The sequence below is a fragment of the Pithys albifrons genome, chromosome 28 (assembly GCF_047495875.1).
Source record: "Pithys albifrons albifrons isolate INPA30051 chromosome 28, PitAlb_v1, whole genome shotgun sequence".
In the NCBI taxonomy this organism is placed as follows: Eukaryota; Metazoa; Chordata; class Aves; order Passeriformes; family Thamnophilidae; genus Pithys; species Pithys albifrons.
In genome coordinates, this window is record NC_092485.1 from 780618 (window position 1) to 792615 (window position 11998).

The following is an 11998-nucleotide window of genomic DNA, read 5'->3' on the forward strand; positions in this document are numbered from 1 at the left end:
GATTAATGGGCACAGAGCTTGGAAGGGAGTTTAGGAAGGGATTAATGGGCACAGAGCTTGGAAGGGAGTTTAGGAAGGGATTAATGGGCACAGACTCGGAGCAGAGCTTGGAAGGGAGTTTAGGAAGGGATTAATGGGCACAGAGCTTGGAAGGGAGTTTAGGAAGGGATTAATGGGCACCAGGATGGCTGGGATGTCCCCAAGGAGCAGGACAGGAGGAGGAAGGGGTTGAGCACAGGAGCCACAGTCCCTTTGGTCTTTGTCCTTCCCTGTGCCCTGCTCTGAGCTTTCTGCCCACCCTGGTCCCTCTCCATCGCTGTCACCTCTGTCCCTGTGGGCCCTGGGGCACAGCACCACTGGGTGACTGTGCCACCCCCTCCAACCTGCATCACTCAAGCCCTCGAAGTGAAGATCTCCAGACCTTCTGTCGACCAAAATGATTTGCTGAGAGCTTTGGGGGAGGCTGCAATTTTTGCTGCACCTGGATATGCCTTTTTTTCTCTGCCCTCTTTGGGAAGAAGAAAGGACCTGAGAAGCTTTGGGGTGGGATCCAGCCCCTGCAGCAGGTCCTGCAGGACTTGACCTGCTGCTGGAGAAGGGCAGTGCAGGGAGGGGGAGAGGCAGGAGAACTCCTGGAGACGTTCAGACTGGCTCCATCTCCTCCCTGATTTGGTTTAAATTAAGCCATCTGCTCACATTAAATGGTGAATTATCTCAGCTGCTGCTGCTCTCCCTGCAGGAGCAGAGGCCACAGGGGAGGGGGGACACTGCAGGGCTGCACCCCTGGCCCTGGAGCTGGGAAAGACGTGGCTCCCATGGAGGTGGGTGTCACCCCCCCTCTGTATCCCAGGGAAACCAGAGCTGGGCACTGGGAAGGTCACAGCCCTGCTCCACTGGCCCTGGAGGAGGGTTGGGAGCTCTAATCCATCTCACCAAGCTGAGCATGGTGTGACCTTCCCTGTCTGGTGTCCTTGGGAGTCCTTTTCCAGGCAGCAGCTCCTGCTGGAGCCATCAGAGCTCTCCCTGTGATGTTGTGGCTCCAAGGAAGGAAGGGCTGGAGGGCACCAGGTTGGAGGGGCTGGAGCTGGCAGGGCTTTGACACCCTCAGGGTGGGATTTTCCTTGATTTCTGCCTGGTCTCCATGTTGTTTACCTTGGAAAGACCTTCCTGGTTTCTCAGGGATGTCCAACCTGCTCTGGGTGAGGTGGGGGGACCCCTCGTTGTGTTGGGCAGCTCAGAGTCCCATTCAAACCTTGCTGTGGGGTCTCAGCTGGGTCCCCCCAGTGTGGGACACCAGTGTGACTGTTCCTGTCCCCTCTGCCCCTGCTCCACTGGATGGTCTCCTGTGGCCTTGTCATGGAATCATGGAATGTGTTGGGTGGGAAGGGATCTTAAAGCTCATCCAGTTCCACCCCCTGCCATGGGCAGGGACACCTCCCACCAGCCCAGGTTGCTCCAAACCCCATCCTTGGACACTTCCAGGGATGGGGCAGCCACAGCTGTTCTGCCCAACCTGTGCCAGGGCCTGCCCACCCTCCCAGGGAAGGATTCCTTCCCAATATCTAACCTAAATTTCCCCTCTTTCACTTTGCACCCCCTGCCCTTTTCCTGCCACTCCACTTCCTGATGAACAATCCCTCTCCACCTTCCCTTGTAGCCCCTTCAGGTCAGATCCTGGAACGTGCTCTGAGGTTTCCACACAACCTTCACTTCTCCAGGTTGAGCAGCCCCAACTTTCTCAGCCTCAGCTGCCACTTCCCCCCTCCTGCAGCCCCCGAGGCAATGCCAGCACCCCAAAACCTGCCACCCCTTCTGTGCAGCTTCAGCTTCCCAAGGGGAAGGAGAGAAGGGTGGAGATGAAAGGGTTAAACCAACCAACTGGTTTCTCATGAGCAGCAGCAAAGACTGAGGGGTTTCCACTGCTTTGGATTTCAATCCTGGTGGTGTTTCCATGGTGTGTCCACCCCCTCTGCCCTTCCCCTCAGGGCTGCCTTGGAACACAAGCTCTTCCATCTGCAAGGCCTGATGAGATCCAGGAATGGGTGATTTTCCACCTGAGGAAGTGGATGGAAAGCAGAGAAACCCCTCGGTCCAAGGTGGGAAAGAAATTGGGTTTGGGGCTATGCCTGGACCTGCTCTTTCTCTCTGGCCCAAAGCATCAGGATATTTAATCTAATTTAAGATTCCAGAGGCTCTGAAAGCCCTGGTAGGGCTGCAAAGGGTCACATTCCCCCCTGGATGCTCCTGGCTGGGGATTGGCAGCACCCTGGACCTGGACCCTGCCATGCTCTGCCCTTGGCCAGCCCTGATTCTGGAGGTGCTCAGCCCTGTGTGCTCTTTTTTTTTTTTTTTTTTTGGGGCCAGGCACCCCATTTTCCAGACAGGAGAGGAGTGATGAAAATGAGCTCTTGTCCTCTCTGGAGGAGAAGATCAGGGAGAGACACGGAGGAAAAGTGAGGGAAATTAAGCAGAAATAGCTTCAGGGGTCATTTAAAAATATCCCCACGATTGCCTTAAATATCCATTTAACAAGAATTCATAGGCCATGGCTGAGGAAGCTCCAGGCACCAAATGTACAGAGAGAGTTTGGATAAAGACCTGCAGGATCTATCCTGGCTCAGAGGGGAAGGAGGAGGGATGGAGGAGGATGAAGATGAGGGAGGTGCCAGGGCAGGAGGAGGCTGCAGGTTGTTCTCAGCCACCTTCCCCTGCCCATGAAGTGCCCCCTTGTATGTTGAGCCTTTTGGGTCTCTGGAACAAGGTCCTTTGCCATTAAAATTCACCAGCAGCCCAATCCAGGTGTTCTGCTGATGGAATAGGGCTGGACTAGAACCAACCTCTGGAGACCCTGTGGGGTCCCACCAGTCTGCCTGAGGCAGGTCTGTGGTGCCACCACCCCATCCTTGGTGCTTTTCCTCCTTTGGGTGTAGCCCGTCCTGGTGCATCTGCCTGGACAAGGATGGCCTGGCTTGGGTCCTTGTCCCCAGGAAGGCTGGGAGTGGATGAGGAGGGGTTTGACTTCCAGTCCTTCTGGAACTGAACTGCTGAACAGGGAGAGGGATGGAAAGGCATGGAATGATGTCCATAACAGTGTCCATGAGGAGACATGAGTGGCAGGGACGGTCCCCATGGGAGAAAGAGCATGAAGCCACCACAGGGATGACACCTGGTGGGTGTGAAGCACCAAGAGTGACCCTGTGCCCCATGAACCAGCTGATGTGTCCTGACTGAGACCCCAAACTGTGTCCCAGCTCCCAGTCCTTTAGAAATGAGATGATTTCCTTGTTCCTTGGAGCATCCTGGGCTAAAAACCCCCTACAGAGATGGAGACCCCAAACTGTGTCCCAGCTCCCAGACCTTTAGAAATGAGATGATTTCCTTGTTCCTTGGAGCATCCTGGGCTAAAAACCCCTACAGAGATGGAGACCCCAAACTCTGTCCCAGCTCCCAGACCTTTAGAAATGAGATGATTTCCTTATTCCTTGGAGCATCCTGGGCTAAAAGCCCCTACAGAGATGGAGACCCCAAACTGTGTCCCAGCTCCCAGTCCTTTAGAAATGAGATGATTTCCTTATTCCTTGGAGCATCCTGGGCTAACAACCCCTACAGAAATTGAGACCCCAAACTGTCTCCCAGCTCCCAGTCCTTTAGAAATGATTTCCTTGTTCCTTGGAGCATCCAGGTCTAACAATCCCTGCAGAGATGGAGACCCCAAACTGTGTCCCAGCTCCCAGACCTTTAGAAATGAGATGATTTCCTTATTCCTTGGAGCATCCTGGGCTAAAAGCCCCTACAGAGATGGAGACCCCAAACTGTGTCCCAGCTCCCAGACCTTTAGAAATGAGATAATTTCCTTGTTCCTTGGAGCATCCTGGGCTAACAACCCCTGCAGAGATGGAGACCCCAAACTGGCTCCCAACTCCCAGACCTTTAGAAATGATTTCCTTGTTCCTTGGAGCATCCAGGTCTAACAACCCCTGCAGAGATGGAGACCCCAAACTGGCTCCCAACTCCCAGACCTTTAGAAATGATTTCCTTGTTCCTTGGAGCATCCAGGTCTAACAACCCCTGCAAAGATGGAGCCCCCAAACTCTGTCCCAGCTCCCAGACCTTTAGAAATGATTTCCTTGTTCCTTGGAGCATCCTGGGCTAAAAGCCCCTACAGAGATTGAGACCACAAACTCTGTCCCAGCTCCCAGTCCTTTAGAAATGAGATGATTTCCTTGTTCCTTGGAGCATCCAGGTCTAACAATCCCTGCAGAGATGGAGACCCCAAACTCTGTCCCAGCTCCCAGACCTTTAAAAATGAGATGATTTCCTTATTCCTTGGAGCATCCTGGGCTAAAAGCCCCTACAGAGATGGAGACCCCAAACTGTGTCCCAGCTCCCAGTTCTTTAGAAATGAGATGATTTCCTTATTCCTTGGAGCACCCTGGGCTAACAACCCGTACAGAGACTGAGACCCCAAACTGTGTCCCAGCTCCCAGACCTTTAGAAATGAGTTGATTTCCTTGTTCCATCCAGGTCTAACAATCCCTGCAGAGATGGAGACCCCAAACTGTTTCCCTGCTCCCAGTCCTTTAGAAATGAGATAATTTCCTTATTCCTTGGAGCATCCTGGGCTAACAACCCCTGCAGAGAGCAGCCCTCATTGCCCAGCTCTGCCCCAGGAGCTGCACCACCAGCCAGCACCATGAATTATTCACAGCTCCTGAGGATCCCATTACACCTGGAGAAGGGTCTCCTTGAGCAGCATAGCCTTGCCCAGGGCTTGGAAACCCAAGATCCTGAGGGAATTTGACTCACACATTCCTTCCCCAGGTCCAGCAGTTGCTCTGAAGAAAAGTCAGGTGAGGTTTTGACTTTGGGGCCCCGGCTGAAGGTTGGTGGGTGTCTCCTTACAGACCTGAGGGCTTTATTGATTGTCTCCTGCCCAAGTTCCCACCTCATCCAGGCTGGAGCTGTTCCCTTCCAGATGACAAATAGAGCTGCCAGTCTCTGATTTATTTTAATTGCCCTTTTCCCCTCCCACTGGCGACTCAAAGACACGATGAATCCGTGCTGGAGCACCTGAGGTGGGATGTGCTGGGGCTTCCTGGGGGTACCATCCATCCAAACCCATGGAAAAACCTCTCTTTGAAAACCCCCAGCGTGGGGAAACTGAGGCACAGGAGCTGCTTAGGAGAAGCTGGGACGTTGTTCATGGGTGAAAGGGAAGAGAAACTGGTTTGGGGCTGTCTGTGCATGGCATGGGGTGGGAAAAGGGAAAATCCCAGAACTGTGTGCTCAGGATGAGCTGAGGGGTTCTGGGCACCTTCTGGGCTTCTCACCTGGCACCTTCTGGGCTCCCCACCTGCCCCACGGGGTGATGCATTTCAGCACATCTTTGTCCCTTGGGAAGGTGTTGCATAGGAGGGAAGATGTCAGGAAGATTCAGTGTGTGCTCCGGGACTGCAGGCGATGCCCTGAAGGGACAGGGACAGGGGAGGACGTGCCGTTCCACATGACAGCCCATCAGGGGAGGGCTGGGACGTGACACAAACCACCCTGAACACTACAGGGAGATGAGGATGATCCTTGGAGGTGTGGAAGAGAAGCACGAGCCTCCCAGGAGCTGGCTGGCACATGGAATGTCTCCTGGGGGCATCTCCTTTGAGTACTGGATGCTCCACAGGCTCCTGCCCAGCTTGTCCCTCCCTTCCAACCTGCTGGAAAAGCGTCTTTTGCCGCAGGCTGTGTCCTTGCTTTGCTTCCCGCTGGGACACCGGGAAGGGCGCAGTTCCCGGGGCCGGGAGCCGGTGGCAGTGTCACCGTCTGGCTCGTCAGAGCAGCCCTGGCACAACCTCTCCCTCCCCGCAGCAAGTGCCACTCGTGCTGCAAACACGTCACACTCGGTGGTGACGTTCGAGCTCAGAGCAGGGCTGGGGGCGTCTCCCCCATATTCCCTCCCTTCTCCCTGTCCAAGGAGAACCCCTCGCCCAAGGCAGCCCTGGCTGGGGTGAAGTTTGGCTGTTCGGGGCTTTGGGGACCTGTGGCTATGGGAGGTCGCCCCTCTGGAGCTGCCACCTGTCTGGTGTCTGCCCAGCAAGCCCCAGCTGGTCCGTCATTCCCGGCCGTGTCACCGTGTGGTGACATGGGAATGGCTCCAGCGGAGGCTCCGGCGTTTAAAGGCGCCTTCCTGCCGGGATCGGGATGGGAATCGGGATCGAGATCCCGGCGTAAGCACAGACGGGCTGAGCCCTCCCGGATCCTGTTGCTCCTCCCGAGGAGGGAGAGGAACCGAGGAGGGAGTGGCCATGGACCAGATTCCCAGGGAAAGGGTTTGGGAGGGAGCAGGATGGGAATATGGGAGGCTCCTCTGAGCAAAGGTAGAGTTTGGAAGGCAAAGGCAGCATCTTGCAGGGGGCAGATGGACCGGAGACAGAGCGGAGCCAAACCACCTGAAGCCCATGGATTTATGGAGCTTCCCAGAGCTCCACTTGGCTTCCTCGGGCTGCTTCCCTGCAGGAAGAGCCTCCTGCCAGGAGGGACCAGAGGTGGGCACCCAAAATCAGGTGGCTCCACGCTGTAGACGCGTCGCTGTCCTGAGTGGGACCATCCCCAGCGAGTCCCAGAGAGGGAAACTGAGAGCCAAGAGCTGGGGGGGTCCCTGGGTTCCCAAATCTCTGCAGTTACAGCTCCGTGCCCGTGCCCCAGCTCTCCTCAGGATTCGGGGCTGTGGGAAGGATGTGGCCCCGCAATGTGATCCTGACCCCCGATCCTGCCTTAATTCTCTCTGTACTTTGGGGGTTTCTTCTTCCCTCTCCATTAATCTCGGAATATTAGGTGGAAAGCGAACAATTACCACACTAATGGCTCCATAAATTCCTTCATTACTTATTAAACTCCAGCGCTCCCCGCGCAGCGCAGGGAAAGAGACGAACTGGAGAAGGAAAGGGAGCGGTGGTGGGTGAGGAGCCGGGGCAGGGGGGCCCGGGCAGGGCTGCGGCAGCGCGGCCGGAGCGCTCCGGTGATTCACGGGCTGTCGTTGCCCTCTGCCGGCCACGGGATGGGCAGGGGCTGCTCGTCCTTGTCCTCTTCCCTGCCCGCGGGCAGAGCCCCGGGAACACCAGGCTGGGCACCCCGGGGGTGGCTGGGGCTGCTGGTGGCGAGGATGCTCCACCTCGATGCCATCTCCCTCCCTGGGGGCTCCGATCTGTCCCCAAAGCCCTCGGGGACGGCGCCGAGCAGACCCGCACAGGGACAACGTGAGCCTGGCTTTAGGAAAAGGTTAAATGAGGCAGAATCCCGGGGAAGGGAGAGGAATCTTTAAGCTGTGCCCACCCCGTGCAGCCGGACTGCGCTTCCCTGGCTGCGGGGAGGAGGAATCCGCTCTCCCACGGCTTTCCTCGAGGTGCTGGGAGCTGTTGGCTGCCAAACCTCGCCGGCATTCCGCAGGGGGGATGTTCTCCAGCTTATTTCCTGCTGGCCCAGGCGAGGTGTGCCCCGCAGGGCTCACCGGGGAGCGCAGCAGCCGCTCTGGGCGAAGCTTTGCCTCCTGCCCGGCTCGGAGAACGCGGCAGCTCCGCTCCCGGGAGGGCTCTTGTGGCCTCGCCTAAGTGGAGTTAATGGATTTCCGTGTCTCCAGCAGCCAGCTGGGATCCGAGCACATCTCCTGCAAGAAAGGCAGCTCGGCTGAAGGCAAAGCTGCAAACCAGCAGCTGCCTCCCCCCAGCAAGAAAAACCTGCAATAGGTTTTCACTGACTCTACCCAACCAAAATAAGGACCAATATAAATTAAGGTAATAAAATGTCCCCTCTAATTCATTTCCCCTCTAATTTACAATGAATTACGAGCAAAATTTTTTAAATTCTCTTTTTGTAACAAACTTCTACTGTTACTTGGCACTAAAGGACTGTGGTGCTGTTCAGAAGGCAAATAGGAATTCCAATTTTCTTACAACTCCATCATACACAGAGTTACCTGGTAGACAGGAAAAGGAGATCATGTGAACATTCCAGCCAGGAAAACCAGAATATTTATATTCCTGAGGTTTCCCAAGCATTCATTTGCTCCTGGGATGTTCTTTGAGGTTCATCAGACCATCCACTTCTCAACTGGTACCATCAACTGGGAGCAAGAACATCTCATGGAAGTGGCAGAAAAAGCAACAACATTCATTACAAGACCCCCACTCTGTCTCTGTACTGGTAGGATCACAAAACCTCACCTTTAAGAACTAAATAATCCCCTTCCTGAGCACAGGTTTCCAGTTTCTTGTAAGGATTCTGACAATTCCACCTTTTGCCAAGCCAGAAAACCTTCAGCAGGTCTTTCATTGGAGCAGGAACACATTCCTCAGCAAAACCATTGGCTTAACCCAACTCCTAAAAAAATCCCTTCAATGCCTTTAATGCAAGTAAAAGTCAGATTGTAAGATGGTCTTCATTACTTGTAATTCACTGTGGCTTTTTAATTGTACAAAAGAGTTTGCTCCCAATCAAGTGCAACAGCAAATTTGCTGATGACACCAAGTTGGGAGGGAGTGTCGAGCTGCTGGAAGGCAGGAGGGATCTGGAGAGGGACCTGAACAGGCAGGAGGGATCTGGAAAATGACCTGAACAGGCAGGAGGGATCTGGAGAAGGACCTGGACAGGCAGGAGGGATCTGCAGAGGGATCTGGAGAGACTTGAGGGATGGGCTGATTCCAATGGGATGAAGTTCAACAAGGCCAAGTGCAGGTCCTGCCCTTTGGCCACCCCAAGCCCTGCAGCGCTCCAGGCTGGGCACAGAGTGGCTGGAGAGCAGCCAGGCAGAGGGACCTGGGGGGACTGAGGGACAGGAAGCTCAACAGGAGCCACCAGTGTGCCCAGGTGGCCAAGAAGGCCAAGGGGATCCTGGCCTGGATCCAAACTAGCGTGGCCAGCAGGCCCAGGGCAGTGACCCTTCCCCTGGACTCTGCCTTGGGGAGGCCACACCTTGAGTGTTGTGTTCAGTTCTGGGCCCCTGAGTTGAGGCAAGAGATTGAGGGGCTGGAGCGGGGCCAGAGAAGAGCAACGAGGCTGGAGAAGGGACTGGATGTGGCACTGAGTGTCCTCTGAAACACCTCCAGGGACAGAGAATCCACCATGTCTTGATCCAACCCCACTGTGATCACCAGCCCAGGGCACTCAGTGCCAGAGTGATCCCAGTGGGGTTGGATCAAGGGTTGGACTTGATGATCTCAGAGGTCTCTTCCAACCCAACTGAGAAGAGCAACGAGGGTGGAGAAGGGAGTGGAGCACAAGTGCTGTGGGGAGAGGCTGAGGGAGCTGGGGGTGTTCAGCCTGGAGAAGAGGAGGCTCAGAGGTGACCTCAGCACTGTCTGGAACTGCCTGAAGGGAAGTTCTGGCCAGGTGGGGGTTGGTCTCTTCTCCCAGGCACTCAGCAATAGGACAAGGGGGCACGATGGGCTCAAGCTCTGCCAGGGGAAATTGAAGTTGGAGATCAGGTGGAAATTCTTTGCAGAGAGAGTGCTCAGGCATTGGAATGGGCTGCCCAGAGAGGGGGTGGATTCCCCATCCCTGGAGGTTTTTCAACTGAGCTTGGCCGTGGCACTGAGTGCCATGATCTGGTAAAGGGACTGGAGTTGGACCAAGGGTTGGACTTGATGATCTCAGAGGTCTTTTCCAACCCAATCCATTCTGTGATTCTGTGATTCTAACAGCTCAGGAGCCTCCCTGGATCAGCAGGGGCAGAGTGGGGAGCTCTGGGATCCTGCCAGGAACCCTTTGCTGCTCCATCAACCTGACCTGCACCTCTGTGATCTTCTCCAGCCAGGCTGGGAAAGGAAACCGCACAGATGACCCCCAAGAGAATGGGAGTTTCTTCAGGAAAACAGGGAATTCCTGTGGTTCTGCAACATCCAGGTGTCCCCTAGGACGAGTCTGGCTCCTCAGAGGGACGTGGCTGCCCCACTCCCATGGACACCAGATGTAATTAGATGTTTAGATCTAGGCCAGGGGCTCCAGGGCCATCTGGCACCTGAATTATTCATCCACTTCTATCTAAACTCAGGCAGAGCAGAGCTGAGCTTCTTATCCAGCTCCTTATCCAGCCTGGGCCCAGGGGGACATTCCTACTTTCAAGCCTGATCCTTTCCAGAGCTCCTTCCCCCCTTTTCCCAGCATCAAACCTGCCCCAAAACACATCACAGAGATCCACATCAACAGCAGCTGATGCAGAGGTGGAAAAACCCTGGAGGAGAAGCCTCTCCCCTGGCAAGGAGAGGGCCGGGAGGCTTGAAATGAGATTAAATGTCTGTCAGGAGCTGATGTGGCCCACGGCTCCCCCAAGGTGTCTCTCACTCCCTGACTCATCCACTAAGGAATTTTAATCCCCATCTTTCTCTCCCAAGCCCACAAGGAACAGGACCTTGGGGGTGGATTTCTTCTCCAGCCAGTGGAGAACCCCTAATTTCCCCACAGAAACCCTAATTCCCCCATGGAACCCCTAATTCCCACATGGAACCCCTAATTCCCTCACAGAAACCCTAATTCCCCCCAGAACCCCTAATTTCCCCACAGAAACCCTAATTCCCCCATGGAACCCCTAATTCCCACATGGAACCCCTAATTTCCCCACAGAAACCCTAATTCCTCCATAGAACCCCTAATTCCCCCATAGAACTCCTAATTCCCCCCTAATTCCCCACAGAATCCCTAATTCCCCCCTAATTCCCCCCCAGAACCCCTAATTCCCCCCCCGAACCCCTAATTCCCCCCAGAACCCCTAATTCCCCAATAGAACCCCTAATTCCCCAATAGAACCCCTAACTCCCCCCAGAACCCCTAATTCCCCCCATGGAACCCCTAATTCCCCCCAGAACCCCTAATTCCCCCCCTAGAACCCCTAATTCCCCCCCAGAACCCCTAATTCCCCCCTAATTCCCCCAGAACCCCTAATTCCCCCATAGAACCCCTAATTCCCCCCTAGAACCCCTAATTCCCCCATGAAACCCCTAATTCCCCCCTAATTCCCCCCAGAACCCCTAATTCCCCCACAGAACCCCTAATTCCCCCATGGAACCCCTAATGCCCCCATGGAACCCCTAATTCCCCCACAGAACCCCTAATTCCCCCATGGAACCCCTAATGCCCCCATGGAACCCCTAATTCCCCCCAGAACCCCTAATTCCCCCACAGAACCCCTAATTCCCCCATGGAACCCCTAATGCCCCCATGGAACCCCTAATTCCCCCACAGAACCCCTAATTCCCCCATGGAACCCCTAATGCCCCCATGGAACCCCTAATTCCCCCCAGACCCCCTAATTCCCCCCCAGAACCCCTAATTCCCCCCTAAACCCCCTAATTCCCCCCTAGAACCCCTAATTCCCCCTAGAACCCCTAATTCCCCCCATAGAACCCCTAATTCCCCCATGGAACCCCTAATTCCCCCCTAGAACCCCTAATTCCCCCATAGGACCCCTAATTTCCCCATAGAACCCCTAATTCCGCCCCAGAACCCCTAATTCCCCCCAGACCCCCTAATTCCCCCACAGAACCCCTAATTCCCCCACAGAACCCCTAATTCCCCCCAGAACCCCTAATTCCCCCTAGAACCCCTAATTCCCCCCATAGAACCCCTAATTCCCCCATAGAACCCCTAATTCCGCCCCAGAACCCCTAATTCCCCCCTAATTCCCCCCACAGAACCCCTAATTCCCCCCATAGGACCCCGAATTCCCCCATAGGACCCCGAATTCCCCCCATAGAACCCCTAATTCCCCAATAGAACCCCTAATTCCCCCCATAGAACCCCTAATTCCCCCATAGAACCCCTAATTCCGCCCCAGAACCCCTAATTCCCCCTAATTCCCCCCAGAACCCTTAATTCCCCCCATAGAACCCCTAATTCCCCCCAGAACCCCTAATTCCCCCCTAATTCCCCCATAGAACCCCTAATTCCCCCCAGAACCCCTAATTCCCCCCTAATTCCCCCATAGAACCCCTAATTCCCCCCACAGAACTCCTAATTC